At 38.4% G+C, this 26,368-nt stretch overlaps 1 protein-coding gene across 11 annotated transcripts in view; it reads right to left on the bottom strand.

Moving 5' to 3' along the window:
• The window catches only part of sox6 (SRY-box transcription factor 6), a 602,254-nt gene extending 579,066 nt beyond the window's left edge, over nt 1-23,188 (bottom strand). For 8 of the 11 annotated variants that reach the window (XM_059975754.1, XM_059975761.1, XM_059975763.1 and 5 more), the window contains exon 1: nt 22,409-23,188. The gene's annotated coding sequence lies outside the window, so the exon portion shown is untranslated. Of the gene's footprint in view, nt 1-21,382; nt 21,566-22,408 lie in introns of those variants that run through there. The other 3 variants (XM_059975762.1, XM_059975768.1, XM_059975769.1) reach the window with 1 other exon arrangement.
• Between the last annotated feature and the right edge of the window lie 3,180 nt (nt 23,189-26,368).

Below are 26,368 nucleotides of genomic sequence, written 5' to 3'. Positions count from 1 at the left end.
AAACAAAGATATAAGTGGCAAGGATTGAAGAAGAGAATGCCTATCGGTGGCTAATAGACCATAATGGAGATAAAGTCATGAGGAAAAAGTTCAGCCTATGGATGGTGAAAATGTGATTGTAATGTGGAAAACAAGCCTGTGGAAGTGTTCTCAAAACTAATTTGTTAACATGCACTGGAGACGAAGACTGCAGTTGACTCATGGGCAACGAATATGAGAACTAGGCATAGCAGTTCTTAACCTGAATTAAATGCCTCTGCTAATAATACCTTGAAATAAAATGAGCACACATTGTTGAGATAAGAACTATAAAGTTTCCTCGTGTTGAAGTTTATAAAAGTGAGTTTTTAAGCACTTAGAAACCATTTGCAGATTTTTAATGCAACATGATGAGATGATAGATGAAACAGAGGAACATATTTGTTCTAAGAAGCATGAATTTCCTTAAATTAGATCCAAAATTAATGAAAAATAAATGCCCAGCTGAATGCAGGAAATTACTTATATACTAATATGTATATATTCCATCTTATTTATTTATTTTGAAACCTTGGCACAGTCAGTGCCCTTCAATCGATCCACTTTATGGCACTAAATACAACATTTAGATTCTCTCTTTAGGAAGTAATGAAGAACTGATTTCCTCCATCCATTGAGCCTGACATAGACTGTTTATAATAGCAATGATATCAGACCATATACCAGTAACAGTAATTGGATAACACACGGGTGCTTTCTAAATGGGGAAGGGGAATTAGAGGGGAATAAATCAAGTGTAAAGAAACAACCCTTTCAATAGAAACAGAAAACAGTCTGATTTTCAATTTAGCTGAAGGAAATACAAACAAGCAGAATAAAAATAGTCAATGCACAAACCCACAATGAGAGGGTTGATAGGGAAAAATACTTTCAACTCTTAATGGTTTTGGATTGTAAGCAAGCCAGCCACAGAAGAGTGTGGACTGGGATTGATGTTTGTAGAAAATTATAAGTGTATTTGCAGAAAAATGTGGCAAAGTAACCGCTGCACACTGCACTCACTTTCAACAACACTCTGCCTCAATGCCAGTAGAGACAGCCCAAACCACTGCATTTTAATTACTGTACTGCTGAGCACACTCAGCCCTTTGATATGGAAATGCTTTCCATCCCGAACAGTACCCTCCCACAGCTTTGGGTATGGTGATCCTTATCGGCCTCTTAAAACATAGACCAGAATTGTGAATCACTGCTTGGTCACCAACCTTGGGAGTCAATTGATATATAGGAACTGTCCTTGTTCATTAAGTTTGTCAACCAATCGATACACTGGGTGCTGATGTCCACATCTTGAACAAGAATTACATATGTACATCTCTAATCCTGACAATAATATTTGCATTAGTGAACTTCAATATACGTTTTTTTTCTTATTTTGTATGTTCTTCCAATAAATTGAATCTTTTTGTTCTGTTTTTTCATCTGTTAGCTCACAGGTCTGTGTGTTGTCTCTGTGCTTGTTTATGTGGGAACATGGGCGCAGCCAGCGCCATAGAAAGAGATTGGTTTTAGGTGACATTAGTGGCCATGCATTCACAGATTGGCAATATATTTGCATTGGTTTACTGCAAATATCAGTAGATAAACCAGCTCGAAGTATCGTCACATGCAGTTCAGAAAATGTATCTTGTCCAATGGTTGCCATTATATGACAGTTCCATCATCTTCAGCCTGGCTGATAAGCAGCAAGACACAAATTATTGGCCCATTCTTACCACCATCAAGCAAAACAGCTGCTGAAGAGTCAAAGGTACAAATACATCTTTTGCAACCATCATGAACTTATCAATTCTAACAGTCGCAGGTTGCTAGTGCTACCAAATCTACCTTAAAGCCAAAGAGGCTAATTCAGCAACAAATCATCAGATTGTGGTCTGCCTCACATATGCACATAAGTATTGGTACTTTTGAAAGTGGAGGAACTATCTTTTCGACATATGGACTCAAGAAACACTTGAATCCACTCTTGAAACAATTACAGATGGAGTTAGTTCTGAAATACCTATTGCCATCTTGGAGAGCAGAGAAAATCTGAGCTGCAGCAGACATTATATCAACCACAGCAGAAACATTTATATCACCCCTGTCACATTGTTAATGCTGAATAATGGAAAATTTTGCACTAGGACAGTTTAGGCACCACCAACAGCTTCACATAGCCCCAGATATGCAATAAGGCAAAGACAGAGGGTATTTCTCCCACAAAAAACATATGCAAACCAAAACAAATTAAAAAAAACACCCAGTTATCAACAGATAGAAGTTTCAAGGCAATGATCTCATTACATTGCCAATCAAACTATCAAGACCTACTTTAAAATACACACTCTTGAGCAAGGCCACTTAAGGATATCATGTTCTAATTCACCCTAGATAGAGAGGGAAGGAGTAAATGCTTGGTATTTTGGACTGAAGATTTAGTAGAACAGTGCATTTTGTGAAGAGAAATAATGACTTATACCACTTGTCTTCACTATTTCTCTATGAATCTGTTATTAGTTAATTTTCTGGACATGGACAACAATGATTGCACTCCCTTGGATTTTCCTGAGGGGATTAAAATCAGTTACATCATTTAAGACTTTGCTGCAGTCATGATAATGTTTGTCTTTAGCTTTTCAGGCATTTATTCTTTTGCTGTGCCACCAATGACCAGATTTAGCAAAAATCAGTTTCATACATGGCCATAAAATTAAAATACTAGAATGACTTTTAAAAAGCCATAGAAGATCAGGTAGCCCCTGGGATAAGAAAATCAGGCAACTTTTCAGGTCAGTGATCTATTGGAAGAGTTAAGGAATAGTTACAGATAAATGAGTTTTAAGATTCAGAGAATTTGGGGAGGGAAAGAAGGAACACAGAAAAATCAGCAGGTACAAGGCAGACAAGAAATAAAAAAAACTCCAGATGTTAGTGAAAAATAATTACCTGAAATAGTCAGCGTGGAATATGGCCTAGCATAAGCACAATGTACTAAATGCCAGAAATATGAAAATAACTGAAAATGCATATAAATACTATATGCAGCATGTCTGCAATGTCTATGGGAAAGGTTAACAGAGTGAACATTTCAGTTCAATAACCTCTTTTTGAACTAGTAATGTCTCAATTGCTAGTCCTGTAACTGTCATGTCAGCCTGGTTTAAAGAAAAATCTGAAAGGGTTCCTACCTTGATCTGGATCTCATGACTACTGTTATAAGTGGAACTTTACAGATACACATCCTATTAGCATACAAATTTCGAAGTAAATTTATCATCAAATTACATGTATGTCACCATATACATGTGATTCATCTTCTTGCACACATACTCAATAAATCCATAGAATAATAACCATAACAAAATCAGTGAAATACAGCACCAACTTGGGCATTCAACCAGTGTTCAAGACAACAAATTGTGCAGACATGAAACAAAAGAAATAATAACAATAAAAAATAATCAATAAATATTGAGAACATGAGGTGAAATTAGTCCAGTTCATTATTGAAAAAATTCTTTGTTAACTAACCTGGGGATGATTTTAGACCCAAGAGATTCTGCAGATGCTGGAAATCTTGAGCAACACACACACAAAATGCTGGAGGAACTCAGCAGGTCAGGCAGCATCTATGGAGGGAAATAAACAGTCAGCGTTTTGGCCCAAGGCTCTTCAGTACCAATGAAACTGTTCATTTCCTCCATAGATGCTGCCTGGCCTGCTGAGTTCCTGAAGCATTTTGTGTGTGTTGCTCATTTTAACTTGCTTACGGTTGGGAAAGGATGCAGGTTAGGAGAGAAATGGTAGTTGTAGATTGTCTACCTGGAATAAATTCTTCACAAAATTGTGAAAATAAAATTGTTTTCCATTGAAAATCAAACTATGCAGAATGTATAATAAAGGTTCAATCAATAAGCATCTGTTTTCCACACCTAATAAAGGTTGAAATAGGATCTACTGGCCAGTATTATACACATGAGAAGTAATTAGAAATCTGTTTCTGTTTGATCATGTATCTAAATGTGAATTACTGCCATCCACACAAAAGGGGAGAAAAGATAAAATGGATGGAAGTTGATTTCCATTTATTTGCTGTAAAATATAATGCCTTTGATTTTTTTTTTTAGCTCCCTGGGAAATCAGCTACACTAGTCTTAGAGGAGTTAACTAAGAATATGCACTCTTAATTGTCTGCTAGTCATAAACCATCAGTCAAAGTTTGGCTGGGAAACAGAATTTTGATACTTTCGATATAAACTTTTCATTTCACTTGTAGACCCAGTGGGCAAAATATTTGGCTTGGCTCAACAATGCTAATACTGTTTATGCCAACGCAGTTTGACCTGATTGCTGACACAAGTGCAGATTCTGCACCAGCAGCTGTGGCGGTGGCAATTTCAACCCTTCCTGTCCAGACACTAGGAAGTTAGCGTTACAGGTATGTGTGGGTGGGGGAATGTCAGGCTGGAGAGGCATTGCTTCACTTTGAGTTACCTGATTTATTTTTAATCCTCATCACTCCATTTCTTCAGCCAAGTATCAGAAGGAGATGGTTGATCATGCAAGGTACTTAAAATCAGAAATTTATCAGTCTGGGTGAATTTAATCAATTCTGATAGAAAGAAGTAAGTATGGGACATAGTCTATTAATTAACATCTCTAAATATAAAGTGAAATATATCAAAAGCCTTTCATCTGTACAGATTAGCTGGACAACGGCGGTCAGCACTAAAGTCAAAAATAGAATTTTCCTCCCTAGTAAGGTCTAAGCCAGTTTTTTTTGTTTTGCAATTGAAATAGCACTGCTGTAAATTAAAGGTGAAAATTTAGCCCAGTTTTGGCTCCAATCTAAACAGACTGAATTTAAACCAGATTCTGCAAAGCCTCAGTAAAATAGTGTTGGTTCTTCATATATCATCTGATGAATTTCATTCAAAAATTAGTGTTGGGTTATTATGAAGATCATAATGTACAAGATTAAATATGGTGCAATGATAATAAATGCAAATTATTATGACACATAAATGCTTCCAGTATTAAGCTAAAAATATATAACTTTTTTAGTCAGTTTTTAAAAGAAGATAAAGGCAAATATTTTGTAGCATAAAAAGTGTAGTTTTAGCAGACGCTATTAGAAGCTCTAGACATACTGGCATCAAGAACTGAAATTTTCCTCCCAGTAACATTGAAAAGCCCAAGTAACAGTTCGATTACTATCACTCAAATGTGCACATGAAAAAAACCTAGTTTTCTTTTCGAAGTATCGCGGTCAAATAAATCAGGAGTCTGAGCCACATTATCCTTCTCAGCTTTAAACTAATGAGATACACATAATCTCCCAATACTGTATCTGTATAATATCATCCCTAGTGTCTCCCTCTGCCTGATTTGATGTTCTGAAATGTTAACTGCTAAAATATATTTCCACCATTAACCTCGTTATAGTGTTTGGAGACAATTGCCTCTTCACATGAGTTTACACAAGGACTAACCCCGTGAACTTATTTTTCGTAAAACTATTTCACTCTGGAAGGATACGCTTATGGCATTTAAAATGCAGCAGCATTCCAAAAAATGTAAGAATTGTCTAAAAAAACTGCAAATGTAAGTGCTAATTTAAAAACAATCTTCATTCTTTACTAAAACTGGTTGTGAAACTTTCTTTTCAAAAACATAGAATATTTAATTAAACAGAATTTAAATGTTTACATTTTGTTATATCTTAGAGGAATGTGGAAGGAATAAGCAAAATCTGTGGGACGAAAGGTTCAAAAGTACAAAGCATTTTCAAGCTTCTAGAATGCAAGACTATTAAATCAGAGTTCTTAGTAAAGTCGTCCCTGTTATCATAATAAACTATCTGCAAATATAATTATTTGAAACTGCTGGGTGGATGGCCATGAAGATGGAAAGTGCATTTTACACCATTAAAAAAACCTTATTGCTAAAGGAATTTATTAGCTTCCAGATGTAAAAAGATATGTAGATTAGATACAGTACATCATTTAGTCATGTAGCTAAAACTCCAACAGGCATAATTATATTTTGAGATAGGATTTATGATGAAAATAGGTCTGTTTTTATTATTTTAGCATTATAGCTAGCTCTTAAGTTAAATTTAATAGAACAAACAGCATTCCAGTGCTTCCAAATGCTGAATTCTACTGCTTTCAAAAGACATGGACAGAATAAAATACTGCAGAGAAGCTTTGCCTTTTTAAGGTGTGAAGTGCTGGTCTGCACAATTTTTAACATACCAGACCTAAACATTATTTTTTTTAAGCTATGCAAACTGATACAGAGCACAGTCGACTGCAGATAAACACATACCTGATGTAAGCACCGAATACCAGGGCACCAAATCACTGCTCTTTTAACATTAAAATGCAGTTCACAAAACTTTAATAAATTGCCTGTGTGTATATCAGATCTCAGCTGTAATAACTATCACCAAATACCTCCAGTGTCCTAAAATTACAACTTACAACAAGTAAAAGGAGAAAGAGTGAAAATAATAAAACCACAAATAGTGTTTCCACAAGGTTGAAATCTGGACTGAAAGCTGGGCCTTTACTGAGAAAAAGAGAAGCATTTAAACCTCATTTTACTGCTGAATTGTGTATTGATAAATTAGCCCCACCAATGCCAAAGAGGCAAGGTCTGCCTCTGCAGAACACTGTGAGCTTCAGAAAATTGCAGTTTTGAAATAAATCACTGACAGATTCAGCAATGGTACTTAGAACAATGTCTGTTAGCCTTCGCCTGCTGTTTACACTTGTGGTTGCACTCTAGGACAGCTTAGTAATACTGCTTTTTATGGTGTGGTTAAAGTTGACATGGAAGTTGTACTCAAACAAGGGACATAAGACCAATGAGCAATGTATTCCCAGTTTGGACTCTGACTGTGCTTTGTATTTGGAAATCCAAGAAGGATTACATTGGATTTTACACTGTCTCTAACAGCGGTTCTGGTAAAGTACTGGTATTTGGTTCGTTGACTCCACAGAGCTGTGTAGCTTAGGTGCTTTATATTGACTAACGGGAAATACACAACCAGGATATTGCCAGTGGCAAATTGTCCCAGGGACACACTGTAAACATGTTCCAAATGATTACACAATCCTCTCCTTCAATAAAGTTCAATGTCAAATTGTCACAGCATCACACAAATAAAATAATGCATATTGTTACAAACTTGAATATACTAGTTTCTGGTTGCTTTTGTATATACATTTCAGTTTGAAACCATTATTTGCATTGAAGAATGAGGGATCAACAAGCATAAATTATTATGGCAATTTCACATTTTTCTTGTATCAAAAAACATTAAAATAGCTATCTGCTTGTGTGCTGATGTGTGAATACAGCTGCACATATCTGCATTCTAAAACATATCACGTTTTATTATTAGAGTGGAGCCAGTGGGAAAATGGTTAGGGCTGAAGAGAAAAAGATTCACAATCGTGATTTATGATTCATCTTTCACAAGCTCAGCCCATCACATAGTGACAACTTTTACATCTACCTGAGAGTGCACTTAGTTTATGATCTCATCTGAAAGCAACCAACTGCAGCAGTGAAAGCACTGTTTGTGGTATGGGCAACGTCAATGTGTATTTATATAGTACCTATAATGTAGAGATGTGAGCATTGTATTGTCCTTCATTAGCTGGAGGATTGAGTTCCAGAGCCCGGAGATAATGCTGCAGCTCCATAAAACCCTGGTAAGACCACACTTGGAATATTGTGTTCAATTCTGATCACTTCATTATCAGAAGGATATGGAAGTCTTAGAGAGGAGATTTACCAGGATGCTGCCTGGATTAGACAGCATGTCTTATGAAGATAAGTTGAGCGGGCTAGGGCTCTTGTCTTTGGAACGAAAGAGGATGAGAAATGATTTGGCAGAGGTATATAAGATGATATGAGGCAAGATTCAGTTGATAGCCAGAGACTTTATCCCAGGGGCATGATTTCTAATACCAGGGACATAATTTTAATGTGATTGGGGGAAAGTAAGGGTGGATGTCAAAGTTACATTTCTTACACAGAGAGTGGTGGGTTCATGGAACACTCTGCCAGGGTTGGTGATAAGAGGTAGATAGATTAGAGACAGTTCAGAAACTCTTGGATTGGCACATGGATGATAGAAAAAGTGAAGGATTTGTAGGAGGGAAGGGTTAAATTGATCTTCAAGTAGATACAAAATTGTGGGCCAAGGGAGCGTGTACTGTTTTGTAATATACCCTGTTGTATGAAATTTGGCTGTGGTCACATAAGTTGCTCGTGCAAATGATCATCCAGGACAAAGGAAAATATTTTATGTGAAGTCTTGGGGGAAGAAAGCTAAAAAGGTAATAGAAGAAAATTAAAGCTTAGAACATTTGCAAGTGTAGACACAATTGTCAATGTACATGCAATTCAATTTTCTTCAATTTGTCAATTCAAGAGGTCAGAATTAAAGAACCATAGTTATCTAAAATAATACATGTATGAACTGTTAAAGCACAAAAGGAGGCCATTCCTCCTATCATATCAATGCAGGGTGCATGGTACCAGGGTTAGTGGGAGCGGCAGATATATTAGGGGCATTTCAGAAACTCTTGGATTAGCACATGCATAAGCAAACCCATTAGTCCTATTCTGCTGATCAGGAAGAGATTACAGATATATAGAGGGGCAAGATGTGGATTTAAGAGCAAGAATGATAATTATGAACTTGCATTGCTGTTTCACCAGAATTGAACTCAGTCACTCAGCACTGAGGTCCTGGATATACAAGGTGTGATGAAGAGTGAGACATGTACGACCCGGCTTTGGCGACATAAAGCACACAAAGGGTAGAATTAGGGTATAATATAGCAGCCATCTATAGAGAGATTAAAGTTTCATCAGCAGATGAGCTGTGGAGAAGACAGTCAAATGTAATGGAAGTATTATTGTCAAACTTGGTGATACTATGTTCAAAGAAGGTCAAATAAATGTTGTGAACAACAGTTCTATTTTGGACAGCTACTGGGGGTGGGAGGGTGTCCAATGCTGAGATCAGAAGGTGAAGAGGAACCAAGACAAAGTCTTTGGCCTTCCTAATCTAAAGTTTCTGCACATCTAATTACAAGATTATTGTCAATTTTAAGACAGTGGTCAATCTTAATTTGTGCATAATTGCTTGAAGTAAGACTTCAGCCCAAAAGCTTCAAACTTAGATACAAGAGCACAACTCTCAATCCACCTTCATTAATTTCAAAATATATTCTTGTGGTCCAGTGAGATCCACATCAACACAAAAAGATGTAGAGTGACAAAATGAGCCAATTAAATTTGTTCTGATCAGTAATGTGGAGGGGGCTAAAGAGCTTGCTACTGAATAACAAAAGATGGGAAAGCTGGCAGGAATCAGCCAGCATTAGATTAATGTCACTTTATACTATCCAAATTGATAACATTATACATGCATAGATGCAGAGTTCTGCTAGATTTTAAATATTTTGTTGGATGGAGCTCCTAAAATACATGTTAAAACTATTTAGCAGTAATTTTTTTCAGACCTGCCTGAGTGCTTTTTAAACCTGCCACATCACTGCACTACTCTTCTGTTCCATTTGATATCAAGCATAAATGTTTTCCGGTGATCACCTTGAGAGGGTCTCAATGCTATAATGCAGAATGAGATCTCACCTGACTCCAAAAATATAATGTAACTTTAATACTGGAATTAGTCACACATCTAGAGTTGCAGGGGATGGGAACCAGAGTGCCAGAACCAATAGTTGAGAAAAATGTTATTAAGCTTACATATAAAGATAGGAATCAAAAGGTTGAGCATAGTGGGACTAATGTTCTGAGCTGCATATATTTCAATGCAAGAAGTATTGTAGAAAAGGCAGATGAGCTGAGGGATTGGATCAGCATGAGGAATTATGATATTGTAGCCATTAGTGAGACTTGTTTGCAGGAGGGGCAGGACTGGAAGCTCAGTGTTTCAGCGTTCCATTGTTTCAGACACAATAGAATTGGAGGGATTAAAGGGGGTGGGGTCGCATCTAGTCAAGGAAAATATCACAGCAATGCTTAGACAGGACAGACTGGAGAGCTCATCAAGTAAAGCTTTATGAGTAGGAATGAGGAATAAGAATGGTATAACCACATTAATGGGATTACAGAATAGAATAAACAGTCAGCAGGATTTAGCGGAGCAAATTTGTAGAGAGATCGCAGACTGTAACAAGAATCATAAGGTAGTGATGATAGGTGATTTTAACATTCCACATTTTGACTGGGTCTCCCATACAGTTAAAGGTCTGAATGGGATAGAGTTTGTCAAATGTGTTCAGGAAAGTTTCCTTAATCAGTACATCGAAGTCCCAAGCATAGAAAGTGTGATACTAAATCTCTATTAGGGAACGAGGGAGGCACTTTCAATCAGGAATCATAATACCAATACTTACAAGGTAATAGTACTTATGGAAAAGGATTGGTCTGGTCCTTGAGTTGAGATTTTAAATTAAAGAAAGGCCAACTTCAATGGTGTCAGAAAGGATCTGGCAAGTGTGGATTGGGTCAGATTGTTTTCTGACAAAGGTGTATTTGGTAAACGGGAAGGTGAAATTTTGAGAGTACAGTGTTTGAATGTTCCTGTCAGAATAAAAGGCAAGGATAACAGTTTTAGGGAACCTTGTTTTTAGAGAGATACTGAGGCCCTGGTTAAGAAAAAAAAAGTAGTTTCATAGCAGGTATAGGCAGGTAGGAAAAAATGAGGTACTTGAGGAGTGTAAGAAATGCAAGAAAGCACTTAAGAAAGAAATCAGGAGAGCTAAAAAGTTACTCTAGCAGACAAAGTGAAGGAGAATCCTAAGGACTTCTGCAGATGCATTAAAAGCAAGAGGATTGCAAGGGACAAAAATGGTTCATTGGGAAGATTGGAGTGGTAACTATGCATGGAGACAAAAGAGATGAGTGAGATCTTAAATGGATTTTTTTGCATCTGTATTTACTCAGGAGTCGGATACAAAGTCTATAGAAGTGAAGCAAAGCAGCAATGAGGTTATGGACCCTATAGAGATTACAATGCAGGAGGTGTTTGATATCTTGAGGCGAATTAGGGTGGATAAATTGGCAGGACCTGACAAGGTTTTCCTCAGATCCGTTGGGAGACTAGTGCAGACATTGCAAGGGTCCTGGCAGAAATATTTAAGTCATCCTTAGCCACAGGTGAGGTGCTGGAGGATTGAAGGATAGCTATATTGTTCCTTGTTTAAAAAAGGCTCTAAGAATAAGCCAGGACATTATAGGCCAATGAGCCTAATAACAGTTCGTTGGAACGTTATTGCAAGGTACTCTAAGGGACCAGAAATATACGTAGTTGGATGGACACCAACTGAATAGGGATAGTCAACATGGCTTTGTGTGTGAAAGTCATTTCTAACCAACCTTATAGAGTTCTTCAAGGAAGTTACCAAGAAAGTTGATGAAAATAAGGCAGCGGATATGGTCTACATGGCCATTAGCAAGGCATTTGAAAAGATCACATATGAGAGATTGGTCAAGAAGGTTCAGTTGCTTGGCATTCAAGTTGAGATAATAAATTGGATTAGACATTGTCTTTTTGGGAGAAGCCAGGGAGTGTTAGATGGTTGCTTCGTTGAGTGGAGACCCGTCAGTAGTGCTGTCCTGCAGGGACTGGTGCTTTGTCCATTGTAGTTTGTCATCTATCTCAAAGGTCTGGATGATAATGTGGTAAATTGGACCAGTGAATTTGCTATTGACATGAAGACTGGGGGTCTAGTGGAGAGTGAGGAAGACTATATAAACTTACATCAGGATCTGGACCAGCTGGAAACTGAGCTGAAAAATAGCAGATGGAATTTAATCCAGACAAGCGTAAGGTGTTGCACTTTGGGAGGACCAAACGGGATAGGTCTTCAATAGTGAAGGGTAGGGCACCAAGGAGTGAGGTACAACTGAGGGATCTGGGCCAGACATCCATAATTCATTGAAAATTATGTCACAGGTAACTGAGGTTAGGAATTTATTTCCTAAAATGTAGAAGACTGAGGGAAGACCTGATAGAGGTATCCAAAATTATGAGGGCTATAGATGGGGTAAATGCAAGCAGGCTTTTTCCACTGAGGTTAGGTGAGATTACAACTAAAGGTCATGGGTTAAGGTTGAAAGGTGGAATGCTTAAGGGGAACATGAGGGAAAACTTCTTCATTCAGAGGATGGTGAGAGTGCGTAACAAGTTGCCAATGCAAGTAGTGGATGTGGGACTGATTTCAACATTTAAGAGAAATTTGGGTAGGTACATAGCTGGGAGGGGTATGGAGGGCTATGGTCTCGGTGCAGATCAATGGGACTAGGCAGATTAATGGCAGGGAATGGACTAAATGGGCCAAAGGGCATGTTTTGTGACTCTATGACTCTATCTCTCATCCACCCACCCGCTGTCATCTCCAGAGCTCAAGATATCCATATATTGGTTTCTTTATATATGGGCATTTAGTAGTAATGATCCAGATATGATTTGTGCACAGATCATACCACTATTCAATGCAATGATATACAGATGACTGAAAATGCCATCTCTAGGGCTTTGATTAAATCTTAAGAAAATGTTCTAAGTATCAATATATTTAAAGTAAAAACTGCATTGCACAAAACCTGAAAGTATTATAAATAATAGATTTAAATTATCAACAAGTCCTTAGCTCAAAGTGAATAACATTATACTGTTCAAATTATATGGTGAGATCTTAGTGTACAGTATATTAGTGCTGATTAAACATACAGAATGATTTATTGACACCACTAAAATAGAGCACTGAAGAATTTCATACAGATTTGTGCAGCATTTACACACTAACATTAGACCGCACAAATTTAAGGCTTAGGGCTATATTTCAGAATGTTACAGCTTCTCATGAAAATAACTGAACAGTTTATTGGAGGTGTTAAGCTTTAGGTGAAGAGAAGGCATGAAACTGATTAATTTTGCTAACTGTATACAAGTGATTTTTTGCACAAATGAAGCCTGGGCCTTCTCTGCATGAACATTTTAACAGTCAGTATGGTCTTTCACTTATAAAGAATTACCTGGTCTTTTTAATAGGGAAAATATCTGTGATCTATGCTACCGACTGCATAAGCATAAGACATAGGGGCAAAATTAGACCAAGCAGACCAAGCAAGTATCCCAAAACCTCATCCGTAACAATCAAATCCAACTTCTTCCCAATCACTAAGATCAGGCTTACTGCCCTACAATCTCCTTTCTTCTATCTTTCTCCCTTCTTCAGGAGTTAACTGACATTTGCAATCTTCCAATCCTCTGGAACCACTTCAGAATCTAGTGATTTTTGAAAGATCACTATCAATGCTTCCATAATTTCTTCAACTACTTCTATCAGAACCTTGAGATGTAATCCATCTGGTTCAGATGACTATCTATCATCAGACCTTTCAGGTTCCCAGGCACCTTCTCCTTAGTAACAATAACTACATTCACCTCTTCTCCCTGATACTCTCAAATTTCTGACATACTACTAATGTCTTCCACAATGAAGACTGATGCAGAATACTCATTATGTTCATCCGCCATTTCTTTGTCCTCTATTACTACCTTTCCAGCAGTCCAATATCAACTCCCTCCTTTCTTTTGCTCTTCATGTATCTGAAAAAAATCTTTTGGTACCCTCTTTTATATCATTGACTCATTGCCTTCATATTTCATCTTTTCTAACAGCCTAAATGTTGCAGAAGCATTTTGTGGTTCACTAGAAGGCAAGGGATCCCCTGTACACAAGGAAGCTCAAACCTATGATTAACAATGATAGAATTGTTAAATTGCATTCTTAAAACTGATCAAGATATTTTTCTCTTTTGCAATAGTGGTTAGCACAATCCCTTTATTGTGCCAAGCATCACTGAACAGGGTTTGATTCCCATCACTGTCTGTAAAAATTTTTTTATGTTCTCCATGTGAATGTGTGGGATTCCTCCATGTGCTCCAGTTTCCTCTCATAATACAAAGACATACAGTTAAAATTTGCTTTAGTGAGTTGAGGGCATGCAATGTTGGCACTGGAGGTGTGGCAAAACTTGTGGCGTTCCTCGGCACAATCATTGGACTGTGGTGATCAATGATGCAATGTGATGTATTTCACTGTATGTTTCAATGTAAATGTGATAATAATGCTAATCTTTACTTTTATGATTCATTGCACTTTAATGAAAATGTAGCAAACATTTCAACAGATGCACAAGATGCTGCAATATATGGAAGGGTCTCACTCTAATGGGCTTGCCTCAAATGCTAAAATAATGTAAATACTTCATTAACTGAGCTCTTATTACATCCTAATGTGAATGACAGGGGCAAGGCCTTAACCAAGTCCTGTCAACCATGTTACATCAACTTTCTACAAGGCTATGACCTACCAGGTCAACTCAGTTTGTTTAAAATAGAGTGGAATTGTTTTTAATCCATCAATACATGTTGAGTCAATGATTTATATTAATATGGGGCACTATTTCAAGTGAGTTGGTTGATTAAAATTCGATGTTATCCAATAATCTGTATACAGAACAAAAGGGTGACTATTGCCTTCAAATTAATCCCAAGCAACTATGTTCTTCATTTCCAGATGCATTACATCTTTCAAAAGTGTTCTTTATTAATCTGAAAGATTTTTAGCTGTTGGTCACCCCATTGTGATATTCACATTATATGTTTAATGATTGTTACAATATTACCACAGGTTCATAAGGAATTTTTAGCTAATGTCCCCAGGTAAATGTACTATACAGTCTCATATGGAGTTGGGCAAGGTATGCGCCAAGTTAAATCCTGGTCTGCCTGGAGTAATGTGATCTCAACTGGGACAATGTCATGAGCAAAAGATGCTCAGGAAAAACTTTTGCCTTCACTTCTGAGTCCTATCCTATGACCCCTGCTGGAGAGTGCACATCGAGGAACTATAAAAATCAAGCTCTATTGTGTTTCTCTTCATGATCAATCTACCAACCACCAATCATAGATCTGAGTTGGTAATAGAAAGTGTCCAAAAGCTGTAAGTCGTACTCCATCTGGAATGGCACCTGAGACCAGAAAATATTGGATAAAATTGTAATCATTCAACTGACTTGGGCTACACCCAGAAGATGTGAGAAAGTGCCATGGTCCAGTCTTTGCTTCATATATTCAGGATATACTCACTACTTTGTTGTTTTTGAATAATCAAGTCTAGTCATTTGAGAGACATAAATTTCAATCCCAGGATGACATAACAAGAATTATATTTCTAATGACAGGAAAGATTTCAGGCATGAAATACATCTGGTATATATTTCCCGTGTTGTCACGCATTTATTTGATGCCAATATGCAAAAAATGAAAAGAAAATTAGGCTTAAACTAAAAGAAATGTATGTGGCAATATGCATTTTGAGTGATATACCAAACTCGTGAAACTGCTCTCAGTAGTAGGCTTACAGCTATTGAAATTCCACATTAGATTTCTAAAGCTCCATTTCTTCCTTAGCAAGTGTAAGGCATGAGGGCAATATTCATAATTATTGCACTTTACAATTCAAACAGAAACACTGCAAAATGCCTTTACACCCACAATTATGTTTTAACTAAAATCCTAGTGATAACAGGTTCTACTGAATCTAGAATAACAACTCTAATCAAATTGGAGGAAGATTTATTCCTTTATGGAAAGAAAAAATTATCTCACTGATTTTGAATTAGTATCAACAAGCAACTGTCTGCAATAGACGACTTCCATGTACAAAAGAACAGAGGCTATAAGACATAGAATTGTCACAGCAGACTCTTTATCGGTCAAGCAGATTCCCATTTTAAAACAGTATTCTGTCCAATTAATAGTGATCACAACTTTCGGTCCATAAACTGAATCTTTGGTTGGCAGGTCACAGAATTGTCCTCTGCTGTGCAATAATACTCTCAGATTTCGACTTTGGGTATTATAAGTCAATTAATCACTCTACAATTCTGCAGTCAATAGTTTACTGCTGTAGACCTCAAATACAGTCAATAGCCAGATAAAATATATCTTGCATCTTGATGAACTCAATATATTCCACTGGATTACAGATTAAATAAAGCATAAGAGTTAAGTGCTACTTAAACACTACAGTTTTTAAAAATGCAGCTGTATGACTGTGCACAAGGTGCAGCTTTGGGATCTGTTAATTACAATTGAACTCTCTGAGGATTATCGAAGCATATTTGCATCATGTCAAGAATACATACACATATACAATCAACTTCAGGAATGGGCACTTTCTCCCTAGAGTCTAAATAATTAAACATTATTCCGTTTGTATACCTAATGTTTTGCTTATGATTAGTCTCCTGTTACAAACTTGAGTATTGCATGTTTAATAAGAAATATGATTTGTCAGCAAATAATTACTTCGACATGTTAATGAAGTCATAGTTGTCTCAATTGTTTTTCAGCTATTCAATGAAAAAAAGACCAACGATTAAATAGAAGCAACTGAGATTCCATATAATTGACGATTGTTTTCCATTACGTCCTTGGAATAAGTCTTCAGGGCTTGATCAAGGCGTTAGGGAGCACAACTGCTTTCAAACACGTGAGACAAGAAAGGCTAAGAAAACGTTCAGTTCGTATCTATTTCCCACTTTTGCAAAATAGAAAAATCCTATTTTATTAAATAACACTATTAATACTGAAATAACAATATTTTAAAGAGAGTTCATCTATTTCTATATGCAGACAATATATGGGCCCCATAGAGACTATGAACTATTCCGTGTGTTTTCTCAATAAGAATTGTTCCTATATATCTCCAGCTGTTGGCACACTTTTTCAAAAATACATTGCTGAAAACTCCAAAATGTTTGCTCTTTGGACTGGGTTAGTTTGAATTCACAATACAGTAAGTGCACTTTTCGAAACTTTATGACCTGTTCCAGAGAAGCCAGAGAAATGGATAGTTCTCTTGACTTTCTCCCGAACACACGGCCAGTTGGAGAGTGGTGCATGCTACTACTGACTACTGCTGCGGCTGGGGCTTCGCTCGCTGGAGCCTGCAGAATGAACGGATCTGTGGCTGTATCCGTTTGCAGAAGAAAGAGTCTTGCGAAAATTACATCTTGAGTGCTTGCCAAGCCTAGAGGGAGAAATCGCCAAAGATTCACCAACTCCAAGCTGCTGCACGAACAAAATCACACACAACTGAGGACTACACAACAGAGCTTGTTAAACAAATCAAAAACAAAAAGCCGTTCGCAAACAACGTCTATTCTCTAATGGAGATGGGGGGGGGGGTTCAATCCAATATCATGTCAAGCAATTTTAAGTCTATATGATGGGACCTTTGGTTGCGCGTATTTGTGTTGGATGTTCATATCTTGCAGGGGTGAACTGCGTTAGGTTGAATTGAGTAACCCCGGCACCACAATGTCCTTTCAGACCTACTCGCACTGCTGCTTTGACTTGTGCCCGCTGTGACGCGAAATCTGAGACTCTGTCAGCCAGTCCCGACCTTAACCCTGTCTGACAGCCCACACTCCTATCCCGGTCTCTTGCAACCTCCTTTTAATTTTTTCACAGTTGCTCTTCAACTACAACTGAACTGTTTGCGTCAAGAAGTGTTTTCTCGATCATTCCCTTCGCGGTACTCAGCTTCTTTAAGCATTTGCTCTCGTGTCTCTCTCTAACGTTTGCCGTTGGCTACCAGCACGATCTTCCTCTTCATTCTGTCTCCTTTTTCTCCTTTCCCTCCTCTCACTCGCTTCTCTTCCTCCATTCTTTCCCCTTTTGCGCCTGCACAGATTTTCTGTCCAGTCCAAACGACACGCATAAGGAACAAGCATTGTTTGAATGGACGCGCCACAAAAAGGTGCTCAGGATGCACATAGGCGGGGCTAGTTCACTTCTCAGGCGAGCACAAACTGGGTCTGCAGCACCTGCAAAGTCTAAATACGCTGGATACGGTGATATCTCGAGTCTAAGAGTTATTTAAGGGGGAAGCCATCTGCGCTCCTCATCTGAAAGAGTCGGTGGGATGATAGATAGGGAAGAATCATAGGCTCCGATTGTATACCCCAACTGCAACATTTCAAACTACAAAAATATTTTGAAAGTGAACACCGCAAATTCAACTTTCAAACCTACTAGTTTGACCTTAAAAAAAGAAATAAAATGAATCTACAATAACCTGGATTATATCCGTCACGGTTTATTTTCGAGCGGTGCAAAACGTCAATTAACCCTAGAAATGCTAACGTGCATCAATGAGCTAATGTATTTAGCTCAAAAATTATATTTGAATTGCACGTTAAACAAATATTTTCCCAGAGCTCTGCAAAATAAAATGTACAATTTACATAGCTATTGGTTCTCCAACAAATGACATTATTATTTTGAGAGCATTTATTTTAACCAGGTGCAACTTCCGTCGTACGGCAGTCAGCAAAAAGTATTGACTTTCCATTATAATAACTAATCAAATTATTAACTGGAGCGGCACAGGCTCTCTAAGAAGGAACAATATTTTTTCTCCAATCGCAGGGTTTAGGGTATATGTACATTTTCAACCTTAATTATCCATGGCCCCACCGAAATTGGGTGATACTGTATACAAACTACATTATTACATCGATACTGCGAAGAGCATCAAAAGCAAAGGGAATTTGTTTTCTGTCTTACTAGTTAAAATGTTTCTATATTTTGATTTTTACTTTAAACTTCAGAAGAATGTTATCCATTTAGTTCCCACTACCTTTAAATTATTCAGAATTTCATTTCATGGGAAATATGACGATGATGTTGAAATGCAAGTTGCTGATGGTCCCTTTGCAATTTTGCCTTTGATTCATATTCTCATTAAGTTCAATTTGTACTATAAATTAGACGCGTTTCTTGGACAAACAATAATGATTACCGCTGCAGTTTAAATCATTCCAAATGCGTTCCATTTAGTCTGTGAATATGCAAAAAAAACTGTAGTTTGGCTGAGGGTTGAAGTGTAAACGATACTGAATTTTAGGTTGATTTGTAAATGATCATAGTTCAAATAACTGATTTCGGGAAAAAATCCTTATGATGAAATGATATGGGATTTTTGCTTTAAAAAGTTGTCTTGATTGAAAAGGCCGGTAGTGAGCAGCAATCAATAAATGGTACATTAGGAAATGTAAAATTACTCCAAAATTGTTCTTTGTTTATTTTAGTTTAATGGATATTCCTGAATCTCTTTATTATTATTATTATTATTATTATTGTCTAACTTTGGCTTCAATTTTTATTAGGTATTTGAATATCCAATGTATGATCCACAGGTCGTACAAAATATCAAATTGTAAACTGCTATAAAATCAATATTGAATAGTGACATCTTTTTCAAAATTCTGAAAATATGAATATATGAACGCTTCTTAATTTGCTTTTCACTATAATTAATTATACCTGAGCTGTAGAATGTTGAATATGAACTAAACTAATGGCATATCGCGGTTGCAGAGTCTATATCTGTCAACAATTTGAATATCACACCCCCGCTGTTGACTCCAAACTTTAGCCTTGTAGCTCCTCGGTAGGTGTTTATTATGTGAAATATATACTGCCTTAATCAAGTGTCCCTGCTGTTCGCGGCTGTAGAGGTTGAAGAATGTGAAAAGAGAATAATCCAAGACTCAGTGGAGTCGCTTTTTAAGACGCCTCTATTGAGATCCCAGACATTGCAGTTTAGCTCTGTAGTATGGACACAATCTGCTGAATTTGCAATCTAATTATAAATGTGCCATTTGGACATCCTTTCAGCTTCAGTGCCACCATACCTTATGAGGGAAGTTACTTTAACAGCAAGCAACAAGTCAGACAGCTGTTCAAAACAAAATGCCATTAGCAGATCAACTTTTCCCTAACACTAGGACTAGCCAGGGTATTGTTTTACAAACAGTCTTACAGCATTAGCTGCATTATGTATAACGAAGAATGGTTATTAAATGAAGTGCGTCTCGATAACTTATAGGAACGGTCAATAAAATCTATCTTGATAATCGTTTGCTGTGCAGAGAAATCACATGAAAGCAAACAGAACACGTCATTTTAAAAGACTGCTGTTAACATAAGAGGATTGTTTAGTACATGCATCATGCAAATACCTTCCAGTGAGACTCTCATTATATATAGTTATTCGGAATAATTCTCGATTAGTCGCAACCACAGTAGAAAACTGAAATAGTGTGTTTTCTACATATGTCTTATCAGGTGAAATTTCTAATAAAGAGTTTCAATACAGTTAACAATTCATCACTAGAGTCTAATCGAGATGTTTACCTTCAGGTTTACCATTTCATTATGCCTATTTATGAACAGCAGATACAAATCATAAAGAGAAAACAGTACATTTTTTTAAACCATGCACAGGAAGGTATAGCTAAGTCACGCAGACCGTTTTCATAAAGACATTTTAAAATCAGTCGAAGATGACAATTCTTGCGCATATTCGCATCATTTCAGAAAGTGGTTTGTGTGTCATGCTAAATAAAATGGGAGAGATGTAATATTGCAAATGACTTCCAAAAACTTTCAGTAAACAGATGTGATGTGGTTAAACACGCTTCTTATCTGCGCTCAACATGCGAATTATTTTTTTTTCTGGTGAAAGTTTTGACTCAGTATTTTGGGAAACACCCCTGACCCGAATGTCAGAAAGAGCTAATCTCTTCTCCCCAGACAACTTTCACATTCACTCTCTCCTCCCCACAACGCCCCCCCCCCTTCCCGTCACCGAGGTAAAACAGTAACAGGCACAACATTAATTGTCTTTTCAAATTTCTCTCTTGTTCTTCTTTTTCAACCATAAAAGTGCGAATTCAGGAAAGGCAGCTATCAGATCGATAACATAAGTAAGTTCTAACTGGTAAACAGGCAATGTCCCATTTAGAGATATCATTTAACGCTTTCCTTCTTTCACGCAATGGGGAGAACAGATATTGCAATATTTCATAGAAAAATACCTTAATCGGATTACAAACAGCACGTCACCGATGGAGCCACAGAAAGAAATACCCCAAATTAAATTAAAGTGTGTATTTGTTAAGAAAATGCATTAGTGCATACCGTATTAAAATTAAAACCAAATTTAAAGATGAGATCGACGCCAAACAAAACGTAAATACTCTGATTTTATAAGGAAATTGGGTGCATGAATATAAAACTACATAAAACTTTCTAAACAATACGGTCATTGTTATCTAATCGATATGCATTCAGTTCGGGGGAAATCGTGAAGTCCTACATTTCAGTACTGTTCAAAAATAATTTTATCAGTGGTGTTTCAAAATAAATTTTACGACTCACGTTTGGCCCCTGTAGTTGACAGAAGTGCGTGATCGCGCCAAGTAAGTCTGCTATATGGAAAGGTTGGGTATTGTCTCCTTATGGGTCGGTCTCCGGATGCCTGTTTTATTTTAATTTACGTGCTTGTGCATTCTTCTCAGGTCAATTTGCATGACCCCAGCAGAACTTACTAAAGAAGAGATTATCTCAGACAAAGGCGGGAATGGATAAAACCACAGAAATGCCAGCCTTATAAATTCTTTGCGTGAAAACTATAGTTTAATATAAACATCAGGCAGCATCTTAAGCGTCCAGATTGCAACTTTATAATTCTGTGATCAGAGGCTTTCCGCGGGCGGTACTTAACATCTAGTACCGCTGTGTGGACAGAGTCGAAATTGCCGCCTGTCTGTATCAGGAAACTGTTGCTAATTGTTTCGATACTGCACGGATGACCAGAGCAACATAAACTAAACTTCGCGTTATTTATTGAAGGTGCTGCGACACTATTATTATCAAAACGAAATCATAGCTTTCCCGAAAATCTTATTTTCCCACTTGTATTCGGAAACGCCGGGGTCTGAATTCCTTCCCACCCCGGATTGCTTGGTAAAACTCTGATTCCTAGCGTATGGGATGATCGCCTTCCAAAGCGTGCGGTTTGGCGTAAAGAGCGGATCGCGGAAGCGAAGAATAGGGGTTGCTAAGCAGAGGGGGAGACTTTTTCATGTGTGTACAGGGAGCATAAAGATTTCAATTTGCAATAACTCGCAAGGATTTTTAGATTGTAGATGACTATCTGAAGTTGGGGGGGGGGGGGGGTGCGGTTTGTTAGCGGAGCAACCTCTAGGCGCGCTGTCCTTTCCGCACAAACTGACCCTAACCAGATCGCAACAACAACGGAGAGAGAGAAAAAAAATCAGCCTCCAGCCACAGCACAACCCTTAAGAAGAAATCCGTAGAAATGCACACAAGCAAAGGACTCTAGACACAACAAGCAACGCGCGCACACACAAAAACAAAAACAGAAGGGTTTTGCCCGGTTACCTTAGAAGCCAGTCTGGCGAGACGCAGCTCCGAGCTATCCCGTGTCGTTAGATGTGTCTAATCGTTTTACAATTTTAAAACAATCGTTATGTATTAAAAAACAAAAGAGCTGGAACGAAGAGCTTAAAGTCAGCTGGAGCGTCCCCAGGCCATGGATAGGGGGTGATGGGGGTGGGGGTGTCCGAATCGCTGGCAGAAGTTGCCGGTGGGCTGCCGAAAAATAATATTGCTATTCTCTTGTGGAACAAGTGAAGGCGATGGTTAGTGCTGTCAATCTTGGCGATCAATTCCAGCGGCCATGTCGCAAGTATTCAAAGCATTTCCCGTCGTGCAACATCAGAAAGTGAATGGCCAGGGCATTGATCTTATGGCTCCCCCCTCGCAACCAGCCTTGATGTCTACTGCTCCCAAAACCAGAGAGAGAGAGAGAGAGAGGGAGAGAGAGAGAGAAGAGAGAGAGTGAGGGACTGAGGCAAGAGGGGAAGAGATCGGCCAGCCACCGGGCCAACTCATGCTACATACAACACTGCCAGCTATTTACATCCACATGCTGGTCAGAGATTGCTGAACTTCGCAAACGCGAACAAATGTAACGCATCAAAACTGAAAGAAAACCCAACTTCCCCTCCCTCCCTCGCCGATCCGCACAGACCACAGCCTCTACCGTTCCCACGCATTTCAGAAAATCTGCCAATTCCAGCGTTAATGTTCCTGAACTTTTTTTTGTTGTTTAAAAAGCTATTATTTTAATTAAAGAAACCGCCACATTATAAACACGCTGGCCTTTGGGGAAAAAAACGCACTGATCTCGATACCTATCGTTTGTACGGAAAGTGATACCATTGGAGAGAGAGCGACTGGGTCGATCTCCGCGGCTGTGATAAGACTATTGAGAATAATTGATTGGATTCATGAGAGAACGGCGCTTGCCGGAGCTGTTATTCGGATCGCAGAGTACGGCTGCGAAAGCTAACACTGAGAAATACGCGCCGATCATCTGGTGTGTAACATTTTTACCGATGCTGTGCAACTCGGAAATCTGATAGAGTTACACATTAACCCTTTGGCCGCCACTTCTCGGAGATTTGATAATCAGTCTCAGATAAGTCAATTATCTCGTGCACTTAAAGTAATATTAAATATATTTAGGGAAGGGAGGGGAGACAGACACCAGGCACCCTCCTTTTTTCAGTTTAAGCTACTCTTTCTTTCTCGGGCTTGCATTTTCAGATGTTATCACTGAACTTGTGGCCAGCAGAGAGAACCACATTTAAAAGGATTTTTTTTAAATCTGAAACTTCGCTGCCCAATCTGATTATGCAACTGGAGTTAAAACTATTGATGTCAGCCGGTATGAAGATGATGTATAAGGTGACATATCGCTGAACCTGGAATCAACGGCAACATCAATGAAACTGACACCTAGCTGGTAATGTAATCAATCTGTATTATATTTTACAACGCAGCAGCCGTAAGGGTGCATAGCTTATAAGTATATCCAGCAACCCCCCCCCCCCACCCCCATGAAATCACATTTGAAGTAGCAACGCTTTGATTTCGGATATTGCAGATTCTCTGTACTGAAAGGCACAAAATGACCCCTTTTCACCCTTGCGCGGCAGTTGTTATCAATACAGATAAACTTCCAGCTCTCCGTTAAAATGATACCGAATTACAAAAGCTTTGCTATCTATTGCTGTCGGTAAGTGTTCACTGAGGTAGCTTATTATTAGACGAAATGAAAAGGAAAGAAAGCTAGCAAACGCGTAACAGGTACCATCACGAAAACTACCACTCCGGTTAGTAATCTGCATTGCCTGCATACAGAAAGAAATTCAGATTCCAGATTAATTTCATGCCTGCAATGTTGAATATAACACAAATATGTATAAATGCCTCATTTAATAAACTGCAACACGGTGCCAATCGTTTAGCAGATTGTATATTTCAAGGATAGCTGTTTAACAGCAGAACCTTGATCGTAATCTTAACCCGACATATAAGGGTAAATGCTGTCACATTCCAGATTCACGCACACAAACTTTAGCACTGCACGGAGTGGAGGGGTGCAATTTATTACAAAGTTCTGTGTGTCTCTAACTTAAAAACTTAACTTACAAGCAACATTTCTACCTATTCTGGGAACTGCATTGACATTTTTAACATCAAGTAAGTGATTTTCATATTAATATTTATTGTGTGCATTAAGCATGGTAATGCAATGTGACTAGAGATTGCCCGCAGTTCGAGACAAGACTGTGCACACGCGAGCCTTCATGGCTGTGCTTTAATATATTGACACAACTTCAGTGCAAACTCGTCCATCGTATCAACTCTGACCTGGTTGTTCTGTCCGTAGGAACTGTCACCTATCGCTTCCTTATCAAATGGCAGCTTCTTCCCCAAATCCGCTCCTATTAAGATGTTTTTTTTAAAAAAAGCTAATGGTATGTTCAAAGGGAGTAAACATACCAAAAATGTGAAAACAACTAGACGTCTCAAGTATTTGAAAATTAAGTCAAGTTCCCGTTGGTCATTTTGCGATTCGATGCATTTTGCATGAAGTTGCAGCTAAATGGAACTGCGTAAGGAGAATAACACTCCAACATAACGAGTCTGGAACAACCTGGGTTACACGGGGAGGGATTGTCCGCTTCGGTGAATACTTAAGGCATGCAAGGAGTTGTGCAAAATCGCTGATCGCTGTAAGTCAGCGGAGTCTTCTCTAATACAAAGAACGGAAATAAAAACTCAGGGCTGACCAAGTACAATCGACCTTTGTTAAAAGTGCAGCTTGTCAGTGAATTTAAGGCATTTGGGCCAATAACGTGTCTTTGACCTCGTGTCAGGATGATGCGATGTTCCAGGTTGGAGGCACAGTAGGCGAGAACAAAAATATAGGCATTTTCTGGGGATGGGAAGCAGGTAGCCGGGTGTTGGGAGGGCTCTAATCTTGCCCTTTCTCCTTCACGGAGCCGACCTGAATGTCACAACTTTTGTTTTGTTTAAATGTAACCGCCTACCACAACCTGCGGAAATGGATACAAATCTGCCCAAGTCCGCAATGATGGTTGACTTCCTGCGTCTCCTAACGCTATAGGGTGAGGCATGCCTTAAATACCTTCATACTGGATTTAAGTATCGATAAAAACAGCATAAAACCCAACAGCGCAACAAAATGGACAAGAACACCTCCCCCGCCCACGTTGATGAGTTTGGGAATACTGACAGAGTCAAAACTAATAGATTTCCATCCGCAACAATATCAAAAGCCCCGATTTATTTCTCAATTGCACACAGGGAGCCCTGCGCAACGGCCAATCTGGAGCAGCTTCGAGCCGATCCGTTGTTCAGCTCTGCAAAAAAGGCAGTTTGAGGAGTCTGGATGTATTAAAGAAACTTTTACTTTGAAACTGACAGCTCGTGACAATTCCGCTCACCCAGGTGACAGCTATTGGCACTGGCACACGGTTTGCAGTAGGTGCTTCCAGGTACGCGAGCGTGCGTGTGTTTGCTTGAAGAGTGTACACGAATGGTTGTGTTTCTATCCATGCGGCTAGTGTGATGCGCGCAAGAGAATAGACGCCTCCAACTTTAACAAAATGACACGGCGTGAGTTGGGAAGCTGAATTTCGTAACACATAGACCGAGAATAAATCAGTCCAAAATCTGTTCTGAGACAAACATCTGGTGAGCTCTTTCGTACATCCAAAACAAAGTTAAATCCAATTTCGAACATATTAGTCTATCACAAAGAACGAAGACAAAATTATTCCTCAGTCCTTTGAATCTCTTATTACGCGCTTGTCTTTAAATCGCAGCTAAGCTTATGAAATATGACCAATCTTCATTGACCATCTCAGTGTTGCGCTAGTCTTACCGATAAACTGGATGAAATCGATACCGGTCGCCCACCCTCGCCCAAACACAACTACCACATTAGCATTTGACCGCCCCCTC

This window comes from Hypanus sabinus, chromosome 7, assembly GCF_030144855.1.
Source record: "Hypanus sabinus isolate sHypSab1 chromosome 7, sHypSab1.hap1, whole genome shotgun sequence".
Lineage (NCBI taxonomy): Eukaryota > Metazoa > Chordata > Chondrichthyes > Myliobatiformes > Dasyatidae > Hypanus > Hypanus sabinus.
Note: the sequence above shows the minus strand (reverse complement) of the source record. Positions and strands in the feature narration are given on the sequence as shown.